General features: G+C 40.6%; 1 long non-coding RNA gene across 3 annotated transcripts in view; it reads right to left on the reverse strand.

Moving 5' to 3' along the window:
* The window catches only part of LOC125960792 (uncharacterized), a 143,838-nt gene that overhangs the window by 109,098 nt on the left and 7,316 nt on the right, over positions 1 to 27,424 (reverse strand). For all 3 annotated transcript variants that reach the window (XR_007470801.1, XR_007470800.1, XR_007470802.1), the window contains exons 2-3: positions 25,484 to 25,647; positions 16,225 to 16,316 (exon numbers count right to left, since the gene is read on the reverse strand). This is a non-coding gene — a long non-coding RNA (uncharacterized LOC125960792). The remainder of the gene's footprint in view (positions 1 to 16,224; positions 16,317 to 25,483; positions 25,648 to 27,424) is intronic.

Raw genomic sequence — 27,424 nt, forward strand, 5'->3', positions numbered from 1 at the left:
GCTCTCCCACCTCGGAGGCTCAGGCCTGACACCAGGGCAGAGCACCAAGACCCTGCCAGCCACATGGCCAGGTATGTGGGGATTTTCTTGCCTTTTTGGAAGTCTGAGGTCTTCTGCTAGCGTTCAGTAGGTGTTCTGTAGGAGTTGTTCCACATGTAGATGTATTTTTGATGTATTTGTGGGGAGGAAGGTGATCTTTATGTCTTACTCCTCCGCCATCTTGCATCCCCCTACAATAGGAGACTCCACTGACGACGCCAACCTCTGCAAGAGCTAGAGGTGCAGAGGCATTTTTTTCAGAGGGTTCACAGCTTGCTTTTTTTCTTTTCTTTTCCTTTGTGCTTCGTCTAGTTTCACTTGTTCACAGGGTGCTTCATGCAGAGGCCTCACACACCGCACTTCAGATCAGAGAGTCTAGGGAGAATTGGCTGCACTGTCACTTCAGCTCGGCAGGCCGGGCCGTGTTCAGAAGTGCTGCCCCTGACACTGCAACTCAAGATGGCGGTGGAAGGCCATGCGCAGCCTGCCCATTTGTATATGGAATTCAAGGAGCAAATATCCCTCCCTGCCAGGTGAGGGAATGGGATGGGTAGTGGGGAAAAGAAGGGAATCCAAATTATTCTGATTCACTACACCCTAGAGATACCCAGACAAGGTTGCTATATGTCTTAGTCCATTCAACTTGCTATAACAGAATACCATAGACTGGGTGGATTATAAACAACAGAAATTTATTTCTCACCATTCTGAAGGTTGGGAAGTCCAAGACAAGGTGCCAGTACATTTCAGTGTCTGGCGACAGCCCACTTCCTGGTTCACAGATGTTAGTCTTCTCACTGTGTCCTCACTTGGGGTAAGGGGCAAGAGAGCTCTCTGGGGTCTCTTTTATAAGGGCACTAATTCCACCTTCATGACCTAATCAACTCCCAAAGTCTCACCCCCCCAAATACCATCACATTGGGGATTAGGTTCCAACATAAGAATTTTGGGGGGACACAAACACTGAGTCTACTGCAACATACTTGAAAGCGTAAAAGAGGCTTACTTTCTTCCTAGGCTCCTAATTACTAAACCAAAGGTCAAAAACAGTAAGTACATTATTTATTGTGTTAAGACTGCATTGTAGTTTAATCTTTGTTCAAAGGGAATGGAACAGACTGATGTTTTAACGTCAGAATGGTAGCAAGAAAATCTGGTGCCAAATATGAGAGTTTATTATAATCAGAAGTGGGATGGGAAGCAAAGAATTAACAGGAACATAAGTAACACATACGCCCCTAAATTTTCAGCTATCTCATGATGAGTATATTTGTTGAAAGCAGTATTTCAGGAGGGCTACACCATATTTCAGGGCTATGTTAAGTAACAGAGTGAAGAGGAAGAGAAAGGAAATAGAATCTTATCAAGAAGGAAATGAGTCAAACAAAAGCAAAAAAAAATTTCTAGAATACTTTTGAAGTAAATCTATTTAGAAACTTCAGAGTCCCTTAAGCCTTTGGGGAGGAGAACCATGAGTCTAGGAAAACCATTAATCTAGGTCCCTTAAACGTCTGGGGAGGAGAACCATAATCTGGTTTATCATTTACAGTTCGGAAACTTGGCCAAGTTCAGTGAGAACCACAGGATTGTGTGTGTGTGTGTGTGTGTGTGTGTGTGTGTGTGTATATATATATGTAGTATTACTGGAACATCAACTTGTCATTGAAAAAAACAACAAATTTCAAAGGAACAAGAAAAAGATGATGTAAAATCAAATACTACAACATACAGAAATCAACTGATTTCTGAATCAAAATGTTTCTAGCTCCAACTGGAGATTATTACCTGTCCCAAGAATATTATTTAGACAATGAAAGTTGAGCCCAAAGATATAACTCAAATTATTGGTAGGGGTTTGTGAAGTGGCTTACAGAAATAAAATTAAACAAATATTCTACCTATAGCGAGAGTAAGTTACACATACTGGATTCTGTTTACCAGGCAATTGTTATTGTCCTAATTTACTGCTTGATTCTTAACTCTTCATTTCAAAAACAATAGCGGCTTATCTAACAAAATTCTATTCATTCCCTCATGCTATAATTGTAGAAATTTTTCACTCTTAAATTCCACTAAATTCCATTAATTATCATTAAATTAGTAGATTAAACTTTGTTGAGACCTTCTTTATTGAAATGTTTTTTCATCCAGTTCTGCCACTTGTTAACTCAAAATTCCATTATCCTTATCTCCACCTCCCCTAATTCTAGTAGTATCTATAGACCCCTAACACTAGGGAAGTGCTACCTCAAGCTAACACATCCCGTATAAAATTCATATAAAGGAAGGGACCTCCCGACCCTCTCTCCCTGTCTTACATTATTTCAAAAATACCACTCAAGGCTCAATGGTACACATTTATTAAGGCCACTAGCAATTTTTTTTTTATTATTTTTAAAGAGATCATCGAACATTCGAGTTGATTATACTTGAACTGCAGAATCATGGAATTATAGGCAACAGCCCTCTCCTTTTACCTCAGGGGTTAAACGACTTGCATCACACAGGTCAGTAAATACAAGGCTTGCACCAGAACTCAGGTCTCGCTCCCAGGTGAGTAATCCTGAGTGTGTGTACTATAAGATAAACACAAGTAACAGCGTCGGGTTCTTTACTGAAGGGAAAAGGAGAGTCAGCACTCTAAAATACCATTCAGCTCCATAGGTTTCCAGGCTATTCCAGTTCTGTTCTAAATGAGTAGGAATTTGTAGAGTTTATAAAGAGAGCCAAATTTTCAAATAAGGGAATAAGACAACTGCAGCCACATAGGAGGTATGTGTGCTAAAAAAAGAATATGCCTCTCCTTATCTCAGAAACACTTCATATACATTTTCTTAACTTGAGCAAGTCAAGCTAAATTTGATTAAGCACATTTCTGCATATCACACGAGCCTACCACTAGTACAGAAGACAGTGCAAACCAAAAGAAATGCCACATATTTCATGGTGTGATTCAGCTTCTTTCCAAATGACATGTCCTTTGAAAAGGCATAGATTTGAAATCTGCCTTTTGGAAAATGCTTCTTTTCAATTTTCAAATATAATTGTGATGTAATTGACCTAATCTGCATTTCCAAGCGTCTAGAGCTGAGCTTACCACCAAAACTAAGCATGAGATCTCCTTTTATGGACCAAAATAAAGAACAGTGTATTGAATTATTAGATAAGCTTTTGTTCTTTTCTTCAAATATTTGCATTAATTATTCAGGCCTTGTATGGATGGAGCTTTGAAATATTCAAATTCCTTGAAATATTTCATTATTTAAGGTTCATACTTATTAAATCCTGTATGATGTACTTTTCCTGTGAAAGTGCACATTCAGTTCAGTTATTATTTCTTCAGTAGAGAGTGTATATGGAGCAGAATCTCAGGTGATAGAGGAGATACAAAGATAAGCAAGACAATCTTTGGAGATTTTACCCACAGGGGGAATACAAAGCTATAAAATACTTGTAAACCACAAGTTATAGAGTTTATAAAGAGAAAGAGATACCTTCCAGCCAGGGGCTAAAGGACAAACTTCAGAGAGCATCTGGCATGTCAAATGGGCCCTGAAAGACCGACAGGAATTTCACAAGTAGGAGAGCCATTAAATGACGGGTCTGAGATCTCCATTTGACTCATGCCCTCAGTTTCATCTATGAAACCCCTTTTAGATATGACAACCCATGCAGTCATCTTCCCAGCCATGATGCTAGCTCCTCTGGTCTAAACCTTGATTTGGTCCCCCATCAGGCAAACACATTCTGACGAGCCCAGGAGCCCCTTTTTTCTGAGGGCTGCTCCTGCATTCCTTCTCCACAGATACTCCCCCATTCAGCAATTCTGGTCACAAGCAGCCCTAAAGAAGCAGTGCAGAGCAGCAATCACAATCTCATCAGAACCCTTAATACATACCCATTCCTTCTCTCCCTTAAATCCTGCTTAGCGAAAGATGCAATCCAAATAGCTACAAATGCGGCCATGTTACCCCACGCCCACTTCCAATGCATCCATGATACCCCAAACAGTAGTCCTTAACTTGGTGTGGAAAGCTTTTCTGTCCAGCTTCATTTATCTCCATTCCCCCTGGCTCACAGTGACTCTTTGTAGACCCCAACACACACACACACACACACACACACACACACACACACACACACTCACTAACTCACTCACAGGCACCATGTTATATTTTGGTTTGCTTATGCTTCCTGTTCTATCTGGAATACAAGCCTCTCTTCCCCCGGTTGTCAAAATAGGTTGTCCTACTCATCCTTTAAGTCTCAGCTCAAATGAATTTTTTTCTGTTGATAGTGTCTTGCTCTTTCTAATAGAAAAATTTAGCCTTTCTGGACTGAACCCACAGTGTGTGTGATCAATACAATACAACAGTCTTGATGTTTTGTCCATACAATAAAGGATTCTTCCTCCTCATTAGGGGTAAGGTGGCAGGGAAGAAAGGTATGAATATTTATAAGTTAAGTCTTTTCTGGAAGGGAGTTTCCAGAATCATAAACTTTGACACAAACTCATCAAAATTCTGCCAGTTTCAACTACCCTGCTTTGTTAGGAAAACATTGAAATGGTCTAAAAGAGGAATGATAGGGATCACAGCACATGTGTGAACAGTGCAATGGCAAGAAAGAGGAAATTAAGGCAAGAGGATCAATAGAATGTGTAATTAACTGGCTCTAGAGAAAATAGGAGGAATCAAGGATGGGTATGACTTTGACCCTGAGAAACTAGGAGAAAGATAGTATCTGTGATGGAATCGGGAAGATTCAAAAAGGGAGGAAATGTGATGGAACAGCAAGACATCAAGTGGAACTACAACAGGCAGATGGATAGCTATAGAACTCAGGCAGAAAAAGTCCTGGGGTAAAGATAGGGACTCCATTTTAGAGACTACTGAGGACGTGAGAATGTGTAAGGGTAAAAGAGAGAGTGAAACAAGAGGTCAAAGGCCTTGGGGACATCTACAGTTACAAAACATGGGGAGGAAGTGAAAGCAGTTTAAAAAAAGGAAGAGTCAGGGCTTCCCTGGTGGCGCAGTGGTTAAGAATCCGCCTGCCAATGCAGGGGACATGTGTTCCAGCCCTGGTCCAGGAAGATCCCACATGCTGCGGAGCAACTAAGCCCGTGCCACAACTACTGAGCCTGCGTGCCGCAACTACTGAAGCCTGTGCACCTAGAGCCTGAGCTCTGCAACAAGAGAAGCCACTGCAATGAGAGGCCCATGCACCACAACGAGGAGTGGCCCCCACTCGCCGCAACTAGAGAAAGCCTGTGTGCAGCAACGAAGACCCAACAACGAGACCCAATGCAGCCAAAAATAAAATAAACAAATAAACTTAAAAAAAAAAAAAAAAAAGGAAGAGTCAGAAGAGGTAGTGAACCAGGACAGTGGAGCACTGTATTAGCCAAAGACAGAGAGGGGTAAAAGGAAGAGCGATTAACATTGTTGGATGCTGCAGAGGAGTGAAGAAAAATGAGGACTGAAGGAAAAAGCCATTTAATTTGGTGACTGAGTAATCACAGTGGTGACCTCAGAGAGAGCAGTTTCTCAGAGAAAGGTGGGATGGGAGGAAGCTAGATCCCGAACAGTAGAGAGAGCAAATGGGAGTGGACTTACAGTGCTCTGAGGACCACTCTAATACAAAATGATAGTGATAACAGATGAAATATAAAATGGGAGAGATGTCAGACATGTTTACACTCAAAAACACCTCTGCTGCCCAGAAATGGAATGGAAATAATACAGTAAGTGGCCTAGAGCTGTAGACCTGCAGGATTCAGCCAAAAGCCAACAGAGGCATTCAGGAACTGGACTCATGCAGGGTATTAAGGGCTAAACATCTCCCATGTGAGGCACCTGAAATCAAGGGCCGGACAGGGCTGCCCCCTTGAAAGCAGCTGCCTAGGACTAGGGGCTTGAACAAACTGACATACCTAGGGAGGGTGGAAGTGTAAGGCACAGTGTCACAGCCAGAAGTTGCCTCTGGAGAAGGGATTGGATCTATAATGCTATAGGATAAGATCAAGGTCTGGCCTGGGAGTCCCAGGAACTAGATGGAGGAACCACAAAACTACTAAACAGGGAAGGTTGAGTTTGGAGGGACATAGGAAGGAAGGGAGGCAGGAAGGGAGGGAGGGAGGGAGGAAACTAATGCTAAGAAAGCAAGCCAAAAGTAGAAGCAACAACATGGAGAAGAATTCACACCAGACAAAAAATGGAGGGGAAGGTTATAAGACCAAAGAAAAGAAATCAGAGATTTAAATATTGAAAATATTGAAAGAGGTTTAAATACGGTAGTGGACAGCTTCTGTTTTCGCTCTACCCAGCATCTACTTCCCCTTCTTTTGATAATGGCATTCCAATTTTCCTTAGAGAACCAGTCTTACTTTCTGTCTATACGTATATTCTAACACACTGACTGAAATGATTGGTTCAGAGATGAGCATGTGACCAAATCAAAGAATCACAACCATCCTAGGGCTTCCTTGGTGGCGCAGTGGTTGAGAATCTGCCTGCCAATGCAGGGGACACGGGTTCGAGCCCTGGTCTGGGAGGATCCCACATGCCGCGGAGCAACTAGGCCCGTGAGCCACAACCACTGAGCCTGCGCGTCTGGAGCCTGTGCTCTGCAACAAGAGAGGCCGCCATAGTGAGAGGCCCACGCACCGCGATGAAGGGTGGCCCCCGCTTGCCACAACTAGAGAAAGCCCTCACACAGTAACGAAGACCCAACACAGCCAAAAATAAATAAATTAATTAATAAACTCCTACCCCCAACATCTTCTTTAAAAAAAAAAAAAAAAAAAAAACCATCCTAGAATTTCGGCAGGTAGCAACAGGTAAACACTAAAAAGGAAGTTCTGGCTTTTGCTGAGAGAATACATGATGTAAGCCATCTTGGCACTACAGGGATATACTGACTAGAAAATGGAGACAAGACAGAGGGAAGTACACTAGAGGGACAGAGAAAGCAAGACCAAGATCTAATGATATTATCTGATAACCTGGATCCAGACACATTGGCTTCTTATTAGTTAAGTGAGCCCATAGTTTCCCTTTTTTGGTTAAGTTAATTTGAATTAGGTTTCTGTTATTCTTACCTAAAAGAATCCTGACAAAACACATGAAGAGACGTAGTGGTTTCTATTTCCAGATAACATGATCAGTTACCTAGAAACCCAAGAAAATTAGCTGAAAACCTATTAGAACCAATGATGCAACATCAATAAGCAAAAAAAAGTCAGTATAGGGCTTCCCTGGTGGCGCAGTGGTTGAGAGTCCGCCTGCCGATGCAGGGGACACGGGTTCGTGCCCCGGTCCGGGAGGATCGCACATGCCGCGGAGCGGCTGGGCCCATGAGCCATGGCCGCTGAGCCTGCGCGTCCAGAGCCTGTGCTCCGCAATGGGAGAGGCCACAACAGTGAGAGGCCCGCGTACTGCAAAAAAAAAAAAAAAAGTCTGTAGACCAATTATTTTAAAAATAGAAAGTGTGATAAGGAGAAAAAAATAGGTTCCATTCACAACAGCGACAAAAACTAGAAAACAGCCGCCAAAACAACTAAAAAGATACGTGCCAGAACTACAGGAAAAAGCTATGAAACCTAGATAAAGACCTGAATAGGAGGACTTAATGTTGTCAAGATAACAGCTGTCCCCAAATTATCCATAAATTCAATAGATTTCCAACAAAACAAAAATTGATCAATAGCTCAATGGAAAAAAAGAGAAAGCCCAGAAATGGGCCCATGTTTATAGGAATTTAGTATGTTATAAAGGTAGTACTTCAAAACAATAAGGGAAGGAATGGACTCTTCAATAAGTGATGTTAAAACAATTGGCTATTATTAGGAAAAAAATTAAGTGACTTTTTTTTTTACCTCACATTATTAAAATAAACTCTAGATAGATTTGGGTGAAAAAACAAAGATATTATCAAACTATTAAAAGAAAATGTATAGAAGACCATGTTTCTGATCTTGGGGGTAGGAAAGATCTCCTGAAACAATATACAAAATGCAAAAGCCATAAAGAAAAGTATTGAAAAGGTTAAGAAGCTTCACTTTATCAAAACTTTAAATCTGTTCAACAAAAGAAACCATAAATGAGATTAAAATTCTAGTGATAGACTGGGTGAGATCATGGTAACATACATAGCAAAGGACTTACTCTTACAGATCCTTAAAAAAAAGACCAACAAAATAGAAAATGGATAAAAAACATGAACAGGCAATTCACAAAAGAGGAAACGTGAATGGCAAACATTTGAAAAGATGCTCAGTCTCACCGTTTTAGGGGGAAATGCAAATGAAAGCATGGGGATACCATTTTCCACATTTAACTGGCAATAAGTAAGAAGATTGATATCAAGCACTGACAAGCATATTGGAATTGAGGTACTCTCTTAAACCACTGCTGGGAATATAAACTGGGCAAGCCTATTTGGAGAACAAATTGGGCAGTAGCCCTTCCAACTGTAGATGCATCAATCCTTTCACTCTGCAGTCTCACAACCTTGGTATCTACTCTACAGAAATACTTGCATGGGTGCAAGAAGGAAAGTGGTAAGAGGTTGTTCCCTGAAGTACTATCCGTAGTAGTGAAAACCTAGAGCAACCTAAATAATCATCAAAAGAGGATCAGTTAGATAAACAGCGATGCATCTGGCTTATGTAAGAGTATGCAGCAGTCAAAAAGAATTAAAACACACTGACACAGAAAAATCTCCAAGAGGCGTGGTTAAAGCATGGCTAAATTAAAAAAAAAAAAGCAAGTTGGGGAACAATCCACACTGTATGATACCATTCAGGTCAAAGCAAAATTCTCTCTCTTTCTAATTCTGTGTGTGTGTGTGTGTGTGTGTGTGTGTGTGTGTGTATACACACATATGTATAAAAATATATAATATACAGATAAATAATACATATATTTAAATATCTGAAAAGATGAAACGATACAGTCCAAAGTGAAATCTGTGTTGGCGGAAAGTAGAAACCTGAAATGGAGGTGAGAGGAGGGGTAGAAAAAAAAATTCTTTATTTACCTGTAGTGTGTGATTTTTTTTTTTTTTTCAAGATCCCTTGTAGCTCTGTGAATGTAGGCATTCACTCTGTTTAGGAAAAGACCCTCCTCTTTCTAAAGGCCTGCTCCAGATCAGGCATCTGCGCCTCTGCGCTGCATTCCTGGAGAAGCTGTGACTCAGCCCAGTGTGCCGCAAGCCAGGCCGGGGTGCAGAGATTCTGTGCTTCAGTCCTGGGTCAACATTCACGCAGACCGACCATGGGCAAATCAGTTTCAGTTCCTTTCTCACCACTAGCTCAATTCGGAAGCAGGTACCTCACAATGTGGTGAGAACAAGGGTGCAAGCAAATCGCCACTCTACAAGCTTCCTCTCCCCGTTCTCTCAGTGCCTCTGGCCTTGCCAGTGGGGAGGTGGAGATTTCAGGGAAAATGTCTGGGGACTTTGTGCACTGCTCACAGCAAAAGGGCAAGCTGAGAATACCATGGCTGGAAATTCTTTAGTGCAGCCAAGTGTTCCTCGCCCATTTGGTTGACTACATGCAATTTTTCTTGCACTTTTTTGGTAGTTGTAGGGCAGACAAAATAGCCCTTCACCACGAATGAAGCCCTTGGAGAGATGATTTACAGACCACAAAGACAGACTGAACTGGGAAGGGGGACCCAAATGCTGTGAACAATCTCCTTAGGAGAATGCCATAAATAAAAACCCTACTTAACGGTCGGGGGTGTCCTAAAAGGAGAGGAAGTCAGCATGTATGATAAAACAGCTGTGTAAATTACACAGCTTCCAGGGTACCACCAACCACATCATGCTACTTCCTAAACACTGGATTCCTTTCTCCCTCTCCTCCTCTACCCCAAAATAATCTAAAGCCATCTTACAACAATTACTAAACTAGGGGAAAGGCAAACCACTCTGGGAAGGAAAAAATAGCAGCTGCTCTACATATCTTTTTCAGAGTTTGGCTACGATCGTTGAAGTTATCTGTCATTTTCCTTTCTTCGTGGCTGCCTTGACAGCCCTTCAGGATTTCAGCTGGTTCCAAGCACCTCTCAATAAAGATCATTACAGAGAAGTTTCATATTCCTAAGATTCCTTACATCTCTCTTTCTTTAATTTAGGAAATGAGGCTGAAAAAGATGAAAAACAGCCCAGATTTCACCACTTTCTATGCAAGGTTCTTGCAAAGCAAGCTGTGCCTCCCTTTCCAACAAGGACGGAGAGAGGCAGTTCTGACTGGGAAGCAGGCGGCAAGGCCTTCGGAGCAGCAGTCGGATTAGGTGTCTTTGGAAAAGGCCCCAGCAGGCCCAAAGGCTGTTTGAAAACTTTTTGTAAAGGAGGGGAAGAAAAAACAAAACAGCAGACTTTGGTGCACTCAGCCATTCAAAAAGCCTGTGTCTGCACCATGGACTTCATTCATTCACCAAATGTTTATCTTGCACCTATGCAGTGCCAGGCTCTGTTCTAGATGCTGAGAGTAGAGCAGTGAAGACAACCAAGTGTCTGATCGCTGTAGGGAGTTTCTGTGTGAGTGGGGATGAGGCTGATCTATGAAGAGAGCTTCAGGAAGCCCTCTCCCCTGTTTCCTCCCAGCTGGGTGCATGCTGGCCCCTCCCTTCTTTGGGTTCCGTAGTCGCTTCCTTCTGCTGCGTCCTTGGTTTATTATTCCCTTCACCTTTCCCCTTGATAATCACTTGTCCCTTTGTAAACATCAAAGCAGGACCAGGGAGCTGATGAAAGTGAGGCCTGTGACTCATAGGAGGATGTTTTTCTCTTTCTCATTTATGCGACTCTCTTCTCAGGAGAACCTTTTTGTTATGAAACTAGCTTGCCTCCTCTTTTTGAGAGGTTCCTCATTTCAGCTCTGATTGTCAAAATCTACTCTCAACTTTCCACTGGTGTTACAACTCACCTACCACTCAGCGGGGCCCTCGGAGTACCCTGGCAATCATCTTATTTCCCTATGCAGCTTTTTTGGTGGTTGTTGTTTTCATCCTTCATTTAGACTATTTCCCCCAAATCTCCATACTTCTCAGAGCTCCCTACACATAGCCCACCCCAACCTCCCTGCTCACCCAGTAAGCTTCAACAGATGACAGTGCCCATACTTCACAGAGAACATAGAAACCAACAGAAAAGAACTCCCTCCATTTCCAGTCACCTGCTATAGACTGAATGTTTGTGTTCCCCCAAAACTCATATGCTGAAATCTAATCACCAGTGTGATGGTATCTGGAGGTGGAGTCTTCGGGAGGTGATTAGGTCATGAGGATGGAGCTGTCATAACTGGGATTAGTCTCCTAAAAGAGGTCCCAGAGAGCTCTCCTGCCCTTTTCCCCACGTAAGGACACAGTGAGGACCAAGAAGGGGGCTTTCACCAGTCACTGAACGTGCTGGCACCTTGATCTTGGACTTTCCAACCTCTAGAGCGGTAAGAAATAAAATTCTGTTGTTTGTAATCCACCCAGTCCGTGGTATTCTGTTACAGCAGCCTGAAAGGACTAAGACAGTGACTATGAAGTCATCTGCACCTGCACACACTTTTTCCACCCCTGCACAAAGCAACGGTATCCTGCCATTTAAGGTGAGCCCCTGCACCAGAGCTTAGGACCACCCCATTTAACTTTCTCAGGGAGAGCACCCCATGAGTTATCCCTTCTTCACCTCGCCCTCCATTCCTTCCCCTCTGCCAGATCCTTTCCTCCAGCCTAACACAAAGCCCCTAGCCTTTGCTTCTATGAACTAAAAGCAGATCCAGAAACCAAGGATGAATATAAATAATAAAAAGAACCAGGACAGGGACTTCCCTGGTGGCGCAGTGGTTAAGAATCCATCTGCCAATGCAGGGGACACGGGTTCGATCCCTGGTCCGGGAAGATCCCACATGCTGCAGAGCAACTAAGCCCGTGCACCACAACTACTGAGCCTGTGCTCTAGAGCCCACGAGCCACAACTACTGAGCCCACGTGCCACAGTTACTGGAGCCCGCTCCGCAACAACAGAAGTCACCAAAATGACAAGTCCACGCACCATAGTGAAGAGTAGCCCCTGCTCACCACAACTAGAGAAAGCCACACACAGCAATGAAGACCCAACGCAGCCAAAAATTAATTAATTAATTTAAAAAAAAGAACCAGGACAGGATCTACATAAAGATACTGTTAACTGACTCTTGGATCTTTTGAAATCATCCTTTACTTCTCTCATCTTTTCTCTCATATTCTACTTTTTGGGATATTTATGAGATCTACCTTCTAACCCTTCCAGTGAAACTTTTATTTTGCCAATCATATTTTCATTCCCAAGACTTCCTCATATTTCTGATCATTCTTTTTATCACATCCTTGCTCTTGTTTTAGGTAGGTAATATCTTCTCAAGTTTCTGAAAGCTCTAGAGATTGTTGGGTTTTTGGGGTTTTTTTCGGTACGCGGGCCTCTCACTGCTGTGGTCTCTCCCGTTGCGGAACACAGGCTCCGGACGCGCAGGCTCACTGGCCCTGGCTCACGGGCCCAGCCGCTCCGCGGCATGTGGGATCTTCCCGGACCGGGGCACGAACCCGTGTCCCCTGCATCGGCAGGCGGACTCTCAACCACTGCGCCACCAGGGAAGCCCTGTTGGGCTTTTAAAAAATAAATTGACTTCTGTTCCCTAAATTATTTCTCTGTCGGCCTTGTGGGATCCTCATCATTACTAGGCATATACTGATGAGCATACACATTGTATTGCTACTCCAGGTCACGCTCCTGAACTCCAGATATTCATCTTTAATTGCCTAATGAAAAACTCTACCTTGACATCCTAAAGGCACCTCAGACTGAACTCATATTTTCCTCCAAATAAATGCTTTTTCTTTCATCTCACTACATGGCACTACCATCCACCGTTACCTGAATGAGAAACCTAGGAGTAATTCTTGACTGGCCCTATTTTTCCTCACCTATATCCAATACATTAATTCCTGGTGATTCTATCTCTTTAATATCACTCAATGGTATCCTAATGTTTCCTGCTTTGTTGAGCACACATAGGTGGTGTTAACTCCTGGCATCTCTCCATGCCATTTAAGCACTCTGTCTCGGGGAAGGTGGACTGACCCCTGATTTATCTGGGTGCGTTAGGTCTGAGCCACTCTTCATCCTCTTGGCCGCTAGTTACAGGGGACAGACATTCTAATCTTCCAGGTATAGCATTCTCCAGAGGTGTCACGGGTTGGGTTCACTGGGAAGCAGGTTCTGAGATAGATATTAGTGTGCAGGAGGTAGTGCTTCTGGAATCAATACTTGGGGAAGGAAAGGGAAGGGAAGAAAAAAACAGGAAGGTGAAAAACAGGATAGGATGGGAAGAACAGGAACAGGAAGGGAAGAGAAAGGAGCAAGATTGGGCAAAGGGAGAAGTTTAGCTGAGATTCAGTCTCAATAGAGGCCTCAGCTGACCTTGGGGGAGCTCCAAAGCCCGGATGACCTTCCAAAGTTGTCTCAAATTGGGGGTGGGGGACCAAAGCTTTGTATTGCTCCCTGATCAGTCATTGGATGCCGGCCACCCCAAGGAGACGTAACTGGGCTAGTGGGTTTTTTTAGCCAAGGCCCTCCCTAAATACAGCTGCTAGCTGAGGGCAGAAGCAGCCCTCCAGGCAGCCAGAGGAATAAGTCCTTTATTTCTGAAGAGGGATCCAGGTGGCACACCTCAACATTCACCTCAGAGAAGCCTGCCCTCATCTGGGGGTTTACCTAGCATCTCATCTGGCTCTCACACTAAGCTAAGACCTCTATGGTAGTTTTTTTCAGCAATAAATGGCAGGTTTTGGAGTCCATCTGCCTATATATATTTTTTTTCAATAAATTTATTTATTTATTTTTGGCTGCATGGGGTCTTCGTTGCTGCACGTGGGCTTTCTCTAGTTGCGGCGAGCGGGGGCTACGCTTCGTGGCGGTGCACGGGCTTCTCATTACAGTGGCTTCTCTTGTTGCGGAGCACGGGCTCTAGGTGTGTGGGCTTCAGCAGTTGTGGAGCGCAGCCTCAGTAGTTGTGGCTCACAGGCTCTAGAGCACAGGCTCAGTAGCTGTGGTGCACGGGCTTAGTTGCTCCGTGGTATGTGGGATCTTCCTGGACCAGGGTTCAAACCCGTGTCGCCTGCATTGGCAGGTAGATTCTTAACCACTGAGCCACCAGGGGAGTCTCTATCTGCCTATCTTTTGTTTTATTGCTTCATTTTCTCAGAGACCTAGGCTGAAACAAGGGATGCTACTTAAACCTCAGTATTCTTCGTGCTACTCGCTGGGATAAGGCCAGTCTCAACGCCTTCCTAGACTACAGCTGTTTGCCATCTGGCCATCCTACCTCGATTGTTACCCCTCTCCAATTCTTTCTCCACACTTTAGCCAAAGGGAAATTCCAAAAGCACAAATCTGATCAGCTCACCCCTGCTTTCCCTTTGCCTTCAGAGATAAAGTCTAACCTTTTTAATGAGGCTGAGAAGGCCAACAAGATTTAATTTGAGCTCCCTTGTCTGGTTTGATTCTCTTAACACTCCCTTATCCCTCAGCTCTGTATTTGATGCACCAGCAAGAGAAAAGTACTTGCAGTCTCCACCAGTAACCCAATGGTTTCTTGACTCTGTGCTTTTTAAATATTTCCTCAGATTAAAATGTATTGAACTGCTTCCTTGTCCATCTCTCTCATTTGAATATGAGCATCTTAGGAACAGAGACATTTCCTTGTTCTTACACTAGGCACTCAATAAATATTAAATGAAAGCGTGAATATATCTGGAAAGGATTTATGGCCTGTTACATGTTTATTTATTAGCAAGGGCCACTGCACATGGAAAAATGTTCAACCTCACTATTAAAAAGGTGCTTTGAAACAAGGAGATACAATTTTTCACTTAGAAATTGGCAGAGCTACTAACAATAATATTTGAGGCTAGCAAGGGGATGGTGAAATGAGCACCCTGATACACTGCGAATATCCGAAAAGCATTCTGGCAATATATGACAAGTCTTAAGATGCTTAAGCCATGTACCCTAATAATTGCACATCTAGAAATCTATGCTGTATAACCAGAGAGAGAAGTAAAATTTATGTGCAAAGGTATTCATCACTGTATGTTTTTCTGTTATACTTGCACTCTTAAATTGTCCATCTATTCTAAATTGGGTCTGTTACAATTTAAAGATCAGCAAAACGTTAGTAAAATGCTGACAAGGTTAGAGTTGGGAGCCAGCCTACAGGACAGCCTAATGATTCTTGCCTCCTGGTATTCACACGCTGTGTGGTTCCCTCTCACATTGTTCCAGAAGTAGTGTCATCACTTCTGCCGTGCAACTTTCATGATAAGGTTATAAAAGACTCTACAGCATCCAAGTTAGCCTTTCTCTCAGATCACATGCTCTTGGGGAAGGCCAGCTGCCATGTCTCTCTCCATGGGGAGACACATGTGGCAAGACGTTGAGGCCTCTTTTTTTTTTTTTTTTGGCTGCACTGTGTAGTTTGTGGGATCTTAGTTCCCTGACGAGGGATTGAACCCGGGCCCCCTGCAGTGGAGTCCTAACCACTGGACCGCCAGGGAAGTCCCCATTGTGGCCTCTTGATAAAACCACATGAGTAAACTTGGAAGCAGACCCCCCAGCCTAAGTCAAGCCTTCAGGTGACTGCAGCCCCAGCTGCCACTTGACTGCAAGCTTATGAGAGACCCTGAGCCAGAACCACATGGTTAAGCTCCGCCTGGATTCTTGGTCTAGAGAAGCTATGAGATAACAAATGTGTATGGCTTTAAGCTGCTGAATTTTTTTTTTTTTTTTTGCGGTAAGCAGGCCTCTCACTGTTGTGGCCTCTCCTGTTACAGAGCACAGGCTCCGGACGCGCAGGCCCAGCGGCCATGGCTCACAGGCCCAGCCGCTCCGCGGCATGTGGGATCTTCCCGGACCGGGGCACGAACCCGTGTCCCCTGCATCTGCAGGCGGACTCTTAACCACTGCGCCACCAGGGAAGCCCTAAGCTGCTGAATTTTGAGTAGGATGATCAACTGTCCAGGTCTCACCAGGACTGAGGGGTTTCCTGGGATATGGGACTTTCAGGGCTAAAACCAGGGAGGTCCTGGGCAAACTGGGACAGTTGGTTACACTAGGATTTTTAAATACAACTTTATTCAGATATAATTCACATACCATAAGTCGCCTGTTGAAAGTTCATGGTTTTAGTATATTTGGAGTTGTACAACCATCACCGTAATCCAATTTTAGAACCTTATAAAGAAATCCTGAAAAAAAAAAAAGAAATCCTGTACTCTTTAGCTATTATCCCCCAGTCTCCCAACTCCCCCCAGACCTAGGCAAACCACTAATCTACTTTCTGCTTGTAGACATCCTAGTTTTGAATAATTTATTATACAGCAGTAGATAATTACTATAGGGTTATGGATAATGGGATAAAGGATGCTTGCTTTTGCATTAGTCCCTTACCTTACACTTTACTGAATTTTGCAAATTTTTTACAATAAGCATATTTTCACTTAATATAAGAGAAAAAGTAGTAGTATTCTGATTTACTGAAAATATGACGTATGATTTCATGGAACTGCTGTTTGGGCCCACCCAGTATCCTTCTACTCCCTGTTCTTCTAGTAACAACACTACCCCTCTTCCTTAAAGAAGAGCCTTTCTCCAATTCCAGGTTGTTCTGATTTGGTTGCCAAAGGACAAGGTGGATACTTGACTCAGGCCAGAATAATCAGATTTTCTCTCCCAATAATTTGAATCTTGAGTAGAGGCAACAAGGGGAAAGAAGGTATTTAAAACTAGTCATCAGGAGGCAGAATCCTAGAGAATTTGTTGGGGAACTTCTGTTTCTGAAATCTCTGTAACCTTTCTGGTTTCTCTTCTTTCCTCTTGGGTATTCAGTAATTCCTTTGATTCTGTAAGTTACTCCTGTATGACTCTGTAAGACTCTTTTTTATTTAAGCTAGTTTCTGTTGCTTGCAACAAAAGAACTCTAACTGATCCAAATAATAGAGAAAATATTTCTGTTGTGCTGGGGCGGGGGGGGTGGGGTGGGTGGCGGTTATCCCCTCACCCCCCCAAAAATATCCATAAATCTATCACTCCAACAGAAAAGTTTTTAATTTTTTCATATTACCCATTGGTTCATTTTCACATAGTTAGAATCATGGTGTACCTATCATCTTATATTTTTCTACCTAACGCTGTACCTGCAAAAACTTTTAGTGTTTCTACAAAGTCTATTCATCATTTTAAATGTATGTTATCATCTTGTACTGGTATATAATAATTTATTAAATCTTGATCCACTGGTTGGATATTTGGGTTGATTTTAGCTAGCAGACATATATTTAAAATGAACATTTTCACAGCAAGCTTTGTGCTTCTGTTGGATTATTTCTTTCCTTAGGATAAATTTACAAAATTGAAAAATGGATCTGCTATGGTGTTATCCTTGTTCCTTTCATGCATTTGATGTGTTGCTTTGTAAAGTGAAAGGTGCTTTTGTACTACAAGTAATTTTCTATTTTGAATGTTTAGATTTCCATTTATAAGATATTCTTAGATTGGGCAAATTCAGATAAATAGAATTTACTTAGTTCAAAATCTACATTATGACAGTTATACAAGTATTCATGTGATTGTAACTATTTAAATACACCTTTTATTGAATATAACATAAATAAAAATGGCACAGATCATAAAGGTAGAATCTCAATGAATTTTCACAAAGTGAAAACACCCATATATAACCAGTACGAATATCAAAAAGCGCTACTGGCACTCTAGAAGCCCCCCTATGCACCCACCCAATTATAACCTTCTGTCAGATAACCACAATCCTGATGTCTATTACCATAATTTAATCTCTTCTGATTTTGAACTTTAAATAAATGCAGCCTTTTGTGTATGGTTTCCTTCACTCAACATTATGCTTATAAGCTTCATCCATGTGTTGCAGTAGTTCATTCATTCTCATTCTGTGTAGTATTGCATTGTGCAGATACACATCATTTATCTACTGTTGAATGGATATCTGGGTTGTTTGCAAATTTTGATTCCTACAAATAGGACTAATATTGTTGGGTCATGGGTTATGCACATATTCAGCTTTCTTAGAAACTGCCAAATAGTTTCCCAAAGTGGTACAAATTTATATTCTCACCAGCTGTGTAGGAGAGTTCCAGCTGCTTCACATCTTCTGGTTTTGTGCTTTTTCACATGTTTGTTGGGCACTTGGATATTCTCTTTTTTGAAGTACCTGTTCAAATCTTTGACCAATTTGGGGGGGGTCAACTTTATTGAGATATGATTTTCATACAGTGAAATTCACCAATTTTAAGAGTACAAGTCTATGAATTTTACAATGTATTCTATAATGTAATCATCATCATACTCATGATATAGTTCCCTTTTGTCATTTGAAGTCAATTTCCTTCCCCACCCCATGACTAGCAACACTGACATGTGTCCTGTCACTATACCTTTGTCTTTACTATAATTTCATATAAATGGAATCTTACAGAAAGGAATCTTTTGTGTCTGGGTTCTTTCAATGAGAATAATGTTTTTGAAATTCTATCCATGACATTTTATGTATCAGTAGTTCATCAGGGTTTTTTTTTAAGTGCTAAATAGTATTCCATTGTATAGATATGCCACAGTTTGTTTATCCATTCACCTGTTGATGGGACGTTTTGTTGTTTCCAGATTTGGGCCATTATGAATAAAGTTGTGAGGAACATTCAAGTACATATGTTTGTGAATACACGTTTTCATTTCTCTTAGGTAGATATATCGGAATGCGATTGCTGGGTCCTACAGTAAATATATGTTTAACTTTATAAAAAAATTATCCAATTTTTCCAAAATGTCCATATCATTTACATTCCTACCAGAAGTATATCAGTGTTACAGTTGCTCCACGTCTTTGTCAACACTTGGTACTGTCAGTGTTGTTAATGTTAACCCTTCTGGTGGGTGTGTACTGGTACCTCATTGTGGTTTTAATTCCATTTCCTCGATGACTGATGATGTTGAGCATCTTTTCATGTGCTTATTGCCGTTCATAAAATATTTATTCAAATCTTTTGCCCATGTCATAAACTGAGTTCTTCTACTTTAATTATGAGTTCTTACTGAACTGTAAGCATTCTTTTGTATTCTTGATACAAGTCCTTTATCAGGTATATTTAATAAATATTGTCTTCCAGTATGTGGTTTGAATTTTCATTTTCATAACAGTGACTGTACTTTTCTATAAGTTTGAACTTATTTCAAAATAAAAGACTACCAAAAAGAGAAGAAATTACTAGTTTGCTAAGAGTTTTAAATCATGAATGGATATTGAATTTTATGAAATTCCTTTTCCGTATCTATAACGATGATCATATACATTTTATTTTATTTATTATTTTAGATTTTATTTATTTATTTTTGGCTGCGTTGGGTCTTTGTTGCTGTGTGGGCTTTCTCTAGTTGCAGTGAGCAGGGGCTACTCTTTGTTGAGGTGTGCAGGCTTCTCACTGCAGTGGCTTCTCTAGTTGTGGAGCGTGGGCTCTAGGCGTGCAGGCCTCAATAGTTGCAGCACACGGGCTCAGTAGTTGTGGTTTGTAAGCTCTAGAACGCAGGCTCAGTAGTTGTGGTGCATGGGCTTAGTTGCTCCGCAGCACGTGGGATCTTCCCTGACCAAGGATCGAACCCGTGTATCCTGCACTGGCAGGCAGATTCTTAACCACTGCACCATCAGCGGAGTCCCTACATTTTATTTTATTAATTTGGTAAATAATAAGACTATCAATGTTAAACCAACCTTGAATGCTTGAAAGAAACACACATTTTATATATTATATATTACTGGATTTGTTTTGCTGATATTTAATTTAGAATTTTTTTCATCTCTGATAAGAGAGAGACTGGTCTACAGTTTCTTTTCTTATAATGACCTTAGGTTTGGGGATCAACATTTTATTGGCCTCATAAAATGAACTGGTATTTTTGTATTCTCTGAAAGAGTCTGTGCACTGTTGTTGTCCTTTCTTCCTTAAATATTTGGAAGAATTTAATGGTGAAGTCATAAGAATCTGGAGATTTAGTGTGTGAAGATTTTTAATCACTATTCAGTTTCTTTAGTAGATATAGAACTATTCAGGTGTTCTTTCTTTCTTGTTTTTTATTTTTTTGGTGTCACTTTTTGTATGTTGGGTTGTCTAGAAATTTCCTATTTCATCTAAATTTTCAAACTTACTGACTTTAAGTTGTCTAAAATAGTTTTACTTCAGGTTTGTGGTATCTGTAGGATCCACAGTGATGTCCCCCTTTTCAAGTCTGATAGAGAATATGTATCCTATTTGGGTTTTTTTCTTTCTGCTTTGTATGTGTGACCAGTCTTGCTAAGGATTGGTCAGTTTTACTATTTCTTTTCATTGACTCTTCTCTACTATACATTTATTTTCATTAATTTTTTTCTCTTCACTTTACTATTCCTTTCTTTATACTTTCTTCAGGTTTAACTGTTCTTTTCTAGGTTTTTGAGATGGATACTTAGGTAATTCTTGTTTAACACTATAAATTTCAGCCTTTAAAATTATAAATTTCTCACTAAAGACAGTTTTAGCTACATCTTAAAATTTTTGATGTCATATTTTCATAATGATTTGGTTCAAAATATTTTCTAATTTCTACTGTGATTTTTTTTCTTTGACTGATGAATTACTTAGAAATACATTGCTTAGGTTGTATGTGTTGGGGAATTTTGCAGTTGTTGGGTGCAATATTCCATATATATCCATCATGTCAATTTTGTAAGTCATGTTGTTTAAATGTTTTGTCTCCTGTTCTATCAGTTCCTGAGAGACAAGTCAAAAGCTCCTACTGTGATTGTAGATTTGTCTATTTCTCCTTGAAATTTTGGCAATTTTTTTTTTGCTTTATGTATTTTGTACTATATTGCTAGTTGTGTGCAAAATTAGAATTGTTTTATCTTCCAGATGGGTTAATATTTTTATTATTGTTAAATATCACACTTTGTTTCTAATAATGCTTGTATCTTTAAAGTCTACTTTTTATGTTATTTATAGCTATACAAGCTTTCTTTGGGCTAGTGTTTGCATAAAATGTCTTTCTATTCTTTTATTTTTAACTATTCTGTGTCATAATTTTAGATTATTACTCTTGTATCTTTTGTACAAAGCACATATATTTTTAAAACCAGTATGAAAATCTTTGTTCTTTTTTTTTTTTTTTGCGGTACACAGGCCTCTCACTGTTGTGGCCTCTCCCGTTGTGCGGCACAGGCTCCGGACGCACAGGCTTAGTGGCCATGGCTCACGGGCCCAGCTGCTCCATGGCATGAGGGATCTTCCTGGATCGGGGCACGAACCCATATCCCCAGCATCGGCAGGCGTACTCTTAACCACTGCGTGACCAGGGAAGCCCAATCTTTGTTCCTTAATAGAATATTGTGCCATTTATATTTATGGTAATTAATGACATATTGGGGTTAATAGCTAACATCTTACTATTTTGGTTTCTATTTATTCCACTTGTTACTTGCTCCTTCTTATCATTTTTCTTGCCTTCCTTTGGCTTAATTGAGTGTTTTCTTTATTATTATTCTGTATTCTCTCTTTTACTATTTATATAATATATTGTTTATACATACTTTTACTATTCTTAATAGTAACCCTAGAGTTTACAACATGTACCCTTGACTTGTTTAAGCTTAGTATAAGTTAATACTTTTACTACTGTTTTTATTTTGTTTTTTGCGGTACATGGGCCTCTCACTGTTGTGGCCTCTCCCATTGCGGAGCAAGGCTCCGGACGCGCAGGCTCCGCGGCCATGGCTCACGAGCCCAGCTGCTCTGTGGCATGTGGGATCTTCCCGGACCGGGGCACGAACCTGTGTCCCCTGCATCGGCAGGCGGACTCTCAACCACTGCACCACCAGGGAAGCCCTACTACTGTTTTAAAAATAAATTTATTTATTTATTTTTGGCTGTGTTGGGTCTTCGCTGCTGCATGCATGCTTTCTCTAGTTGCGGCAAGCAGGGGCTACTCTCTGTTGTGGTGCATGGGCTTCTCATTGTGGTGGCTTCTCTTGTTGAGGAGCATGGGCTCTAGGCACATGGGCTTCAGTAGTTGTGGCTCATGGGCTCTAGAGCGCAGGCTCAGTAGTTGTGGCGCAGGGGCTTAGTTGCTCCGCGGCATGTGGGAACTTCCTGGACCAGAGCTCAAACCTGTGTCCCATGCAGTGGCAGGCGGATTCTTAACCATTGCGCTACCGGGGAAGTCCATACTTTTACTGCTTCTGAGACACCATATCCTTGCTGGCATCCCCGTGGAGGTCTAAACCATTCTGATCTGTTATTTGGAAGTGGACATGGGTCTTCACCATTTATGGAAAATGACTCTTGTCTGGTTCTCTCCTTCTGGGCTCAGGAGATCCAAATTCTCCTGAAGTCAAGCCATTCCCATTTTCTTAGAACCCTTCTCCTTCCAGATAACTGAGTCTTCTGTCTCCCAAATCACCACATTTAGAAAATCACCACATTTTAACCTTCCCTCTAGAGAAGAGAAGGGAAAAGGACTTCTTGTCTTTCCATGGCAAGCCCAGAGACAAGAAAACAAGATGTGATTTCTTAATCAACTGCCACACCTATTAATATTATTTCGACTTTGTGGCCTTGACTTAGCATGTAACCATAATCAATCACACGATTTCCATGGGAAATCAATTCCAAGTTATAAACACTTTTCTTTTAGGGAACTTTGAGAACCCAATATATTCATTGGATATATTCTCTTTATAACAGCATTTTTCTTGCTTCTCTTTAAGGAAAGGAAAAATTGCAGAGAGCAATGATAAGATACATCATTAGTATAAAAATACTCTGGTCACTGCTTTAAGGCTTTGCTTCAACATTAATGCCCACAAATGAGGTGAACATGAGGGAATATATTCTCTCTTACCAAACGGCAAGATATTTTCTTCGCCAGGACACAAATGACATAGAGATAGAGGTGGTAATAATTTTAAAGATATAACCTCCCTGAGGTACACTGTAGAGTTAAGAATACCATCATAAATACAGATGTAGGTAAGGTTTAATTTAAGGAACTGTATTTTGGGTATTGTAGCGCTTAGGCCAAAGAACCATGAGATAGTGGCCTGGTTTAATAAAACATCACAAAGGTCCATTAGGAAAACTCACCAGGGACAAAATGGGGGTAGTTTTGAAATAGACCATAGGAGCTGCTGCTTCTGCTAAAAGTAACCACACTGATTCCTAAATTTATCTCATTCTGTGATAACCGACTTTTCATTCTGAGGAGAGACAATGTAGTCCAGACCTCTTACCATTTCCTATGCTCATCAGCTTTCCTCCTGGGCCTAGTATAGACTCACCTTTCACTCTGAGGTGTTAGGTGAGGTGGTTGCCTCAAATACAAGCACTTTTTACAAGATAGACTAAGGGTAAATTGAACTCAAAGTAAATTTTTTTTTCTCCAAAATCCTTCCCTGATTCCATAGGTGGAAAACCTTTTGTTTTTTAGTTTCATCGGACCACCATTCCCATGTCTAGTCTAATAAATACTGGAATGAAGGCAGAATGATAACAAGGTACATTTGTGTGTGATTATGCAACATATCATGAGAGGAAATATTTTTCAAAATAATTTGTAGGGGCTTCCCTGATGGTGCAGTGGTTAGGAGTCTGCCTGCCAATGCAGGGGACACAGGTTCGAGCCCTGGTCCGGGAAGATCCCACATGTCGCGGAGCAACTAAGCCCGTGAGCCACAACTACTGAGCCTGCGAGCCACAACTACTGAAGCCCATGCACCTAGAGCCCGTGCTCTGCAACAAGAGAAGCCACCGCAGTGAGAAGCCCACACACCGCAATGAAGAGTAGTCCCCACTCGCTGCAACTAGAGAAAACCCGCGTAGCAACGAAGACCCAGTGCAGCCAAAAATAAATAAATTTATATAAAAAAATAAATAATTTGTAAGTTTGGCCTAGGAGTGTCTGAAAACTGGAAATAACTATAAAACAATTCAATAGTCATAAAATTAATTTTTAAAACCTGCTTTTCCCCATAAGAGATTATCCACATTTAATCATTCAAGAGCTGATTATCCAGAATGTGTAATATACAAATCCATTATTTCTTCTTTTCCCTTCTGCTGCCTGATTTTTGGTCATTTCGCAGCTCATTAGTATTCTCTCTCTTGGAAAATAAAGGCAAATGTAGCACAAACTAGTATTTTCAACTTTCTATGTAAAGGTTTTGTAGGAAAGGTTATGGTTTATATATCATTTTTCTTTAATAAGTATCTGGTTAGGCTCTACTGGGCACTGGTGAAGAATTAAAGACATTTAAGACATTGTCCCTGCTCTTAAGGCTCTTACAATTGGAGAAACAACGTTTACGTGTAAAGTCAAATATTAATGCAAGACAATATATATTTAAACAACAGTATGAAAGAATCTGGTCATAAATACATAGTGTACAAGAGAGACTTATAGATCTATCATGGTTTTGAAAAGGGAGAGCAATAGTTTGAACTGACAAGATGGTCACAGAAATTCTCAGTAAGGTAGTGAGACTTGAGCTAGGTATCAAAGAATGGATGGAATTTTAGCATGGGCAAAAGAAAATAAAAGAAATTCTGCACAAAGTAAAAAACACAAGAAAATCCCAGAATTCCAGGGTTCAAGGACCACAGATACTTTTAAATGGAATATTCTAAGCATACAGAGTATAGAAAATAATATAACTTCTTTTGTCTTTCCCGCCCAGCTTTGTCACATATTTACTTTTTGCCATATTTGCTTTAGATCCACGTCTTTGTTTTTAAATACAGATTTGGCTAAAGGCTTCTACATACTCTATCATTATCCTGCTTTCTCAGCAGAGGTAACAACTATCCTGAATTTGGTAATTTATCATAACCACGAATATTTTAAAATGTTATTACAAACGGAAATATGCAGTATTGTTTGATGTGTTTAAAGTTATGTAAACAGTAGCATACTTTATGTATCTTCTGCCACTTGGTTTTATTCACTCAATATTCTATTAGTTGAGATTTATGCATATTCTAATTCTAGTTCTAGTTCATTTATTTTAACTATAATATTGCATTCCACTGTGTGATCATACACTAATTTACTTATCCATTCTCAGGTTGATGAACATTTAGGTTGTTTCCAATTATTTTCCTGTTATAGACAATGCTTCAATGAACAGTCATTTACATGTCTCTTTATGCATTTGAGGGAGAGTTTCATTTATACATGTAGAAATGGAATTGTTAGATTGTAAGGGCATCTTTAGCTTTGAGAATGAAAAATTGCCTTCCAACGTGGTTGTACCAGTTTATTCTCCTCCCCACAGTATACGAGATTTCCCATTTCTCCTTACCTTTGCAACTCTGATGACTACATCATAGGCATGGAACTGGAGAGTACCCCGGAGTCAGTTCTTGCTATAAACTAGCACTCTGTGTCGGTGACGCTCAGCTTTGGATCACACCATGAATCTGCCCAGCCCCAGCTAAGACGGGATATCAAACCTCTGGGAGAGAACTGGAGAAGAGCAAAGAAAGGACTGGTTGAGTGGCTGAGGACTGGGAGAACATTTTATTCATTTTTGCAACCCCAATATCTAATATAACCTGAAACTCAGTAATCGAAGCTCAGTAGATGTTCAACTGACTGAAACTAATTATAAACCCTGATCTGTTTCTGATTTTCACTCCTCTAAGCTTCAATTTCCCCATCTGTAAACTAAGGACGATAATAAATGAAGGAGTCTTTCCAAAGATAAAATGAGACATAAATATGAAAATATTTATAAATGCTAAAAAGTAATGCAAATTAAGTTATAAAAGATTTGAAAGCTGCTTCTGTGTCGTGACTTCTTACATATAACCAGATAATATTTTAGCAGTTCGAAAGTATTGGCAAATTTCTCATTGGCATTCTTCTTTTAACCTTAATTAATCCTGGGATCCCACCTACCTCAGACTCTGCTCAGGATCACATATAAAGATACATTGCAATCTTAAAAAGGTGTTCCAATCCTTACTTGCAGCTGTCAAAGAGCACCTATGAGGAACCCATTCATGGTTACAGAGCCACGCTTGAGTTCCATTCTATTCTCTCTAGTCCTAAAACACAAACTCTTTCTCTAGGACCCAGTTTATTGGGCTCTTGGTTATTTTCTCCCTTCTCTCTTTCTTCCAACACCTGAAAGGTTGATTTAGCTCTTTTCTGGCTAAATTATTCCCTTTGTCTTCCTCCTTCCCCACCATCACGTCTCCACTGTCCTTTCCTTAAATTCCATGTCACAAATATATCAAGCAAAGACAGGCTGGAAAACACTGCCTGGGGAAGAATGGTTACATATTCATACCTTAATAAATTATCCCATAGCATAAATTCTTGTTATGGAAGGTACATTATTTTCACTTTAAATGTTTAAAAAACAAGGCCCAGAAACATTTTCTATTCCTTTTAAGTGGCCTTCATTAAAAAAAAAAAAGATTGCTCACCATTGCTCTACACTCTCAGACTCTCACTTAGAGATCGCATTATTCTACCGTCTTTATTTGTATGACTTAAATTTACACGTGATGATCTAATTTCCTCTTGCACTTTCTAAATCTGTCACTATCTTTGCAATGGCTTCTCCTTAATGCCCTTTCATCTTCTCAAACATAATATGCCTAAAAGTGAGCTCACATTCATTCCAAATTTAGCTTCCCCCCGAGACTTCCATATTTCCATCATTGGCATTTTAAGAAGCATGTTTCTTGGCCAAGTGTGGTATATCAGAAGAAGAGAATGGGGCCCGAGAGACAAATTAAGGGGCTTGTACCTCGTAGCAAAAACCAGACTGCACTCAGATTTGCAGACATGGTGTTTTGGATTTATTTGGAAGGACCAAAGAGGGCTCTCTTTAGATCAGAGGTAAGCCCTAAATATTGGCATCAGCAGTGTAAGAGTGTTATACTTTCAGGTATTGAAAGTTCATACAAACATTTTCAGATATTGATGCCCACTTAATGGTATTGATGTTGAGACAGAGAGAGAATGCCCGTACAGCTCCACACTTATGCTTGAAAAGGACTATTCACAAATTTCATGTAAGAGCTTAGCCATTTGTAAATGAAATACAAAGCAGCAGGGAAATTTTCATGAGTTTCCTTCCTTTTATTCCTTTTACAATGAGAACAATTATTCCATCAACACGTTTAAACTATTTCTGATGGCATCGGTACTCAGCTGGGAAAGTTTATACTACCAGATGAGTCCTAATTTAAACATAATTTTTTAAAAAAGTATCTTAAGTAACCCAGAT

The sequence above is a fragment of the Orcinus orca genome, chromosome 13 (assembly GCF_937001465.1).
Source record: "Orcinus orca chromosome 13, mOrcOrc1.1, whole genome shotgun sequence".
NCBI lineage: Eukaryota > Metazoa > Chordata > Mammalia > Artiodactyla > Delphinidae > Orcinus > Orcinus orca.